We start from the raw sequence: 6000 nt of genomic DNA on the forward strand, positions 1-6000 counted from the left end.
AATTCAATATGGTAATTGGTCGAGGAGAAATTGAAATATTATGTTTTTTCTCTTAATATATGAGGGAGAAAATATTATTCTGTAAGATAAATTACTAATATTTAAATGGAAACTGTTTATTTATATAACATTTAACTCTAAGAGTTAACTTAGCAAAATAACATAATTCTAAAATTATAAACTCATTCCAATCAAAATACTAAACTTATTCTTATAAGCGAGAAAATAATAATTAATTTTATTTATATATTTTGCTAAAGGGTAAAGAACTCAAATAAGCCAAAGGGAGCAAAATTTTATACAAATCCGCCAAACCAAAATCTGTTTCATGAATCCACCAATGCACATTTATATGTAGTTCGAACTAGCCTGATTCGAACTCCATTTCTACATAATTCGAACCAGCTTGGTTTGAATTATACACAAACACACGCACACACTAATTTGAACCAACTTGGTTTGAATTATACACTTATTAAAAAAATTAATAATTTAAAAATTAAATAAATATATATTTTATTTTATATATTAAAAAAAGCTAACAAAATATTTAATTACGAGACCTTTTTTAAAATATTAATGAGCTATCGATTCGAATTCCATACAATACTCTTTTGTCCATTTTTAATAACTCATGAATATTTTTTAATAAATTTATTTAAATTATACTACAAAAAACATTTGATCCTGCAAAACAATTTTAAAAAAATGGCTTAAAAAATGTTAGGAGTACTATAAAAATTTGTAACATTCTAACTTAGGTAAATACATACATGTACTCAAATTTTAAATAAAATACTCTACATAGTCAATAATAATTTAGAAATAAAAGGAAATATTTTATTCCATATAAAACAATTAAAAAAATATTTTATTCTATACAAAATAATTTTTTAAAAATAGCTTAAAAGATATTATGAGTACTATAAAAATTTATAATATTCTAGTGATTTAGGTAAATATATGATAAAAATATTTTTTCTTTAATTTCTAAATTATTATTGACTATGTAGAGTATTTCTTTAATGTCCTAAGTCATTAGAACGTTACAAATTTTTATAGTATTCTTAACATTTTTTAAGCCATTTTTTTAAAATTGTTTTGCATAGGATCAAATATTTTTTGTAGTATAATTTAAATAAATTTATTTAAAAAATTTATTAAAAAATATTCATGAGCTATTAAAAATGGACAAAAGAGTATTGTATGGAATTCGAATTGATAGCTCATTAATATTTCAAAGAAGTCTCGTAATTAAATATTTTGTTAGCTTTTTTTGTAATGTATAAAATAAAATATATATTTTTTAATTTTTAAATTATTAATTTTTTTAATAAGTGTATAATTCGAACCAAGCTGGTTCGAATTAGTGTGTGCGTGTGTTTGTGTATAATTCGAACCAAGCTGGTTCGAATTATGTAGAAATGGAGTTCGAATCAGGCTGATTCGAACTACATATAAATGTGTATTGGTGGATTCATGAAGCAAATTTTAGTTTGACGAATTTGTGTAAAATTTTGCTTCCCTTGGTTTATTATTGTGATTTGCCCTTTGCTAAATTTATCAAATATTTTATATATATATTAGTGAAACTGTACTAACTACTACAACTAAAATTGATTATAGCTAATCAGCCAACTAATCTAGCTAACACACTAACATTACAAACAAAAATATTTAAAATACAATAAAATATTAGTCTAGAAGTTCAAAATTTCCTTGTTTTATATTCGTTGCTATTGCAAATAAAAAAGTCTTATATAGTGCTTCTTCTCTTTTTTTTCTTTTTACCCTTTTTTTAGGGTGTTTAATTGTAATATCATAAATAGGAATTAAAGAGACAACCTGGAATTTTGGATTTGAACTACCAAATGCCTAATGGGGACCACATACCAAGCAGCAATTGAAAAATAAGGCTTAATTTTAAAGACAATACTATGATAATATGATTTTTATAGAGGAAAAATAAAGAGGGCTTTATAATTTATTTTAAAAAAACAATAATAATAAAATAACACATTCATTTAAATAAATATTTAATTATCTATTAAAAATAATTTTTATCATTTTTTCATCTTTTTTTATTTTTATGTAGCATCCACATAATACTTAATAGACAATAGTTAATACTCATGTCCTAATGTATTTTCAATCATTTAAAAAATTTTTATTTTTTTATCTTAATGAATGCACAATAAATATATTAAAAATTAAACTTTACATTTAAAAAATATTTTAATTTATAATTTTAACTTGTACTCTTAAAATATATATTAGCTTTTTTTTTTTGTTTACACCAGAGTATCTATCAGGCCGAAAGTCCAATGACTAATCCCTGCAGAGACAAAGTAGGTGACCCTCCCAAGTAAGTAAGCTCCATTCCCATTCTCCAGTGAATATGAAATCAGAGAGAGATGGTTAAAGGACACAGATCCTCATCCATCTGTGCCAACTTGCGTTGGTTTAGAATATATATTAGCTAATCTGGTATAAATAATATCCCAAAATTATTAGCATTTATTATATATCTTAATTAATAATTTAAAACTCTCCTATTTTTTCTCCAGATATATTAAATTGTACAAAGAAGAATGTTATAAATAAAAATATTTACTAAATTAAGCACTAATGATAACGGGAACGTGAAAGTGATATATATTCAAACATACATAAACATATTAGCAACCAATGCACAAACCAAACCCTTCACAAAGGGAAAGATACCCTTCCCATATTTTACTTCATTTTTTTAATTTTTAATTTTTAATTTTTGTTTTTTATTTATTCTATGTCCTTCTAGGTGGAGAGTATATCTAATGGGACATAGTTGGTACCTTGTTAATATCACGATGATGATAATAATATCTAACTCTACACAATTGTGAATGATTGTCAATAACTGTTCTGAAATTATATACACATCATTTGTATTGTATTATTTTTTTAGGATAATATATTTTTTTCTTTAAAAAAACAAAAAATACATATGATGAAAGGGGAAAAGAATCTCATAAAGACAATTGATGATCGGAATATCAATCATTTTTGGTTTACTTTAATTTGTGTTCATGGTTTCATTTGATGGAGGAAATTAAACTTGTATGCTTTTGCTGTGATTTAGACATATATTTATTTTGATTATTTCATTTTGGTATTTAATCCCCCCCCCCCCTCCTTTTTTTTTTTCCTTTTTTGTGATGTGGTAAAAAAAAAAGTTTGTTTTTAAGTGAAGTCACTACATGGTGGTACATAACATCCAACCATAAATCATTCCTAGGAAGTTGGCAAATCAATGTAGATCTTATCATCTTACCCTTCAAATTATATTTTTTTTTTCTTTTTTTTTTTTAACAAAATTAGAAAAACTATATTATTTATTTATTGATTTCATCTAAGTTATTTTGATAAAAACAAGTATGGACTTGACTTTATACGAAGTTATTAATTAAGAATCGCTAAATAATTTGATATGTTCGATTAAATTATTATCTAATAATTTTTAATTATTAATTTCATATGAAAATAACTATACATGTGTATTCATCTAATTATTTTTATTAAACAAGTATTAAATTTAACGAAACTTATTATATGAATAGTTATGTGCAAAATATCTTTATTGTTAGTATTTATGATGAAATTGTATATTAAGAGGTGTTTGGATATTGTTGTAAGTGTATGATGAAAAATGTCTATTTATAAATAAAGGATGTAATCTATTTATAAAGTGTTTGACTAGTTAAGTTACAAAGTCATTGGCAAAATATAATTTCATAGATTGAAATGTTAATTTTGGATTTTTAGTAACTAAAGTAAATTAACAGATCAAATAATTCAAACCATCGAACTAATAAAAAATTCTAAATATTTTAAAGAAAATCCGAATAACACAATTGGTTACAAACTTAGAATAAATATTGGATCTCTAGTCACGCACCATTTAATTTAAAAGAATTTTCCCGCTGGTTTTAACTTCGAAGAAAAGAAAAAGGGATAATGAAAATAGAAAAAGAAAAACAAAGGTAAAGACAAGAATTAAAAAAAAAAAAAGGAAATTGATAGAGAACTCGTATATCCTCCTCCTTAAAATAAAAAGTTAAGTAGAATTTATTTATTTATATATAATTTAATTTCAATCATTATTATCCAAAACAAATAAAGAAATTCAGGCTAAATTTTATCATATCAACATTTTAGTTTTCTTAACAGAATAAACTAAAAATAAGAATAAAATAAATTATTTTTATTTTATTGCACTGAAACCAAAATTTTTTATTAGGATAAAAAATAAATATTTTTATAAGGATGAAAAGTTAAATTTTATCAAATTCCACCAACATTATTTTCATTCTTTTAATATTTAACGACTTAACAAAAACCTTTCATAAAACAATTCCAAAAGTGACTCTCTCATTGCCATTGCAGTCAACTTTTGTCAAGTAAAGCCCAATGACTTAAACTAATATAGAAAATAGGTTTCATTTATGCATTTTATTTATTGGTCCAGAATGAAGAATGTTAGAACATCTTTAAAATTTGTTATTTTTGTCTATTAATTAATTATTAATATTTAAAAATATAGAATAAAATATATTATTAAATTATTAAATTAAATTAAAAAAATTTTAAAAATAAGTTTATAATTAAATAATAAATTTTGATAATTTTTTTTTTGTTTTCCACGGTATCCTACATGTCCTACATGCACAATACGAGATTCAAACATTCAACACTTACTTAAGTAGACAAGTGAGTTCACCACTCGACCAATTCAAGTTGGTTATAAATTTTGATAGTTATCTATTATAAAAGAATTATGCTTTAAACACGGTGGATTATTAACTCATTTACAGCTCACTATCCTGTCGGCTAATCTGAAGCACCTTTCTCAATCCTTAATTTCTCTTTATGGAATGGGGACATGAGATCTTATTCTCCATGCTATGTAATGACATTCTTAATTGTTGCGACTTGCATGAGGTCAAGGACAAGTAAAAAATTAAAGAAATTTCTTACAAAAAAAAAAAAAAAAAAGAGGAGGCAAAATTATAACCAATATTATTTCTTGTGTTATGTTATGGAGGTTATGGAGATGAAGTGTGCTATATAGGTTGAAGAAGATTATGAAAGTTTAGTGGTGATGTTGAACTTTTGATTGTTGTTATTGCAATTGGATTGGAAATTTCAAAGGTTGATCATGATAATAGGATTAATTTGATAATTTTAAGTAATTTTTTAATAGAATTAACAAAAATTAACTATTAAATATTTTTTTTTATAAATATTTTGGTATTTTTTTGGGAGTGAATCTGAAATTGGTCAATACATGAAAACCTATTATAGATAAAGTAGAAGAAAAACTTAATTTATGGAAAGCCAAAACGATTAATAAATATGGTAAGCTGGTACTCATCAAATTTGTGCTTAATAGTCTGTCAGTTTACTATCTTAATTTATATAAGATGTCTAGAGCAGTAGCAGATAAGTTGATATCTTTGCAGAGGAGGTTCTTGTGGAGTAACGAGGACGGAAGGGATGGGGTACCTTTGGTAAGGTGGGATATTGTACAAGCTCCAAAACGCTTCGGGGGTTTGGGCGTGGGCGATGCAGTGCTCCGGAATACAGCATTGTTGTTCAAGTGGTAGTGGCGGTTTTCAAATGAGGATTGCCCATTATGGAAGAAAATTGTGTGCTCCTGCAATGACTTGAATCCAAATGTCCTTCTTTCTTGTCAGCCAGCTCCTAATATAAAGGGTCCGTGGAGGGACATTTGTCAATTGCAGATAAGAAAACATCAAGCGAGAGATAAGATGGTCAGAGGGTTATCATTAGAGTTAGGAGATGGTAGAAGAATTCATTTCTAGGAAGATAATTGGTTATCATGTGGTGTGTTGCAGGATGTATTTCCAAGACTTTTCTCGGTTTCATATCAAGTCGGATTTGTAAGAAGGGACTATGGGTTGTGGGATGGGTTGGAGTGGATATGAAACTTTCATTGGA

This window comes from Arachis ipaensis, chromosome B9, assembly GCF_059453495.1.
Source record: "Arachis ipaensis isolate K30076 ecotype BB chromosome B9, ASM5945349v1, whole genome shotgun sequence".
NCBI lineage: Eukaryota > Viridiplantae > Streptophyta > Magnoliopsida > Fabales > Fabaceae > Arachis > Arachis ipaensis.